Genomic DNA, 796 nt, shown 5'->3' with positions numbered 1-796 from the left:
GACCCCATGTGCATACAAAGCGGGTTTCATATAACTTAATCATTATGATAAAAGTGCATTGGCTTCTAAAAAAAGTCCATGACATGACTTGAGGGGTGCTAGGTGTCAAAAAAGAGACATGCAAATAAAAGTATGTGTGTGGGAGCTACTAAGGGTTAAAGTTGTTATGTGCTAAAGGAATTCTAACATTCGTTAGATTTCTTTCATCTTACAATGTTGTTGTTAGCAATACACTTGTGTTTATGATAGAATGAAATCTAGCATGTGTTAGATTTCTTTTGCTTGATAATGTTGTTGTTGGCAATAGGCTTGTGTTTTTGCTAAAAGTAAATATAACGTATGTTATATTTTTTTCACCTTACATTGTTTTATGTGCTTATGTTTGAGCTAGAAGGAAAGTTAGCATGCACTAGATTTCTTTCACAATGCAATGTTGTGGTTGGAAATTTGGTTGTTTGTGCTAGAAGGAAATATGCTAGAATTCTTTGACCTTGCAATGTTGTTATTGGAATTTTGCATGTGATTGTCTTAGAAGGAAATTCAGCACATGCTAGATTTCTTTAATTGCAATATTGTTACTGGCAATATGTTTCAGTTTGTGCTAGAATAAATTTAGTGTGTTATATTTCTTTAACCCTACAATGTTGTTATATTCTTGTGTTTGTGTTAGAAGGAAATCTAGCATGGGTTAGATTTCGTTCATCCTGTAATGTGCTTGTGTTTGTGTTAGAAAGAAATCTAGCATGCGCTAGATTTCCTTGCCCTGTAATGTTGTTGTTGTCAACATGGTTGTGTT

The sequence above is a fragment of the Pinus tabuliformis genome, chromosome J (genome assembly GCF_031772625.1).
Source record: "Pinus tabuliformis cultivar Carrire ecotype Pingquan chromosome J, CPIR1, whole genome shotgun sequence".
Lineage (NCBI taxonomy): Eukaryota > Viridiplantae > Streptophyta > Pinopsida > Pinales > Pinaceae > Pinus > Pinus tabuliformis.
This window is presented reverse-complemented; position numbering follows the sequence as displayed.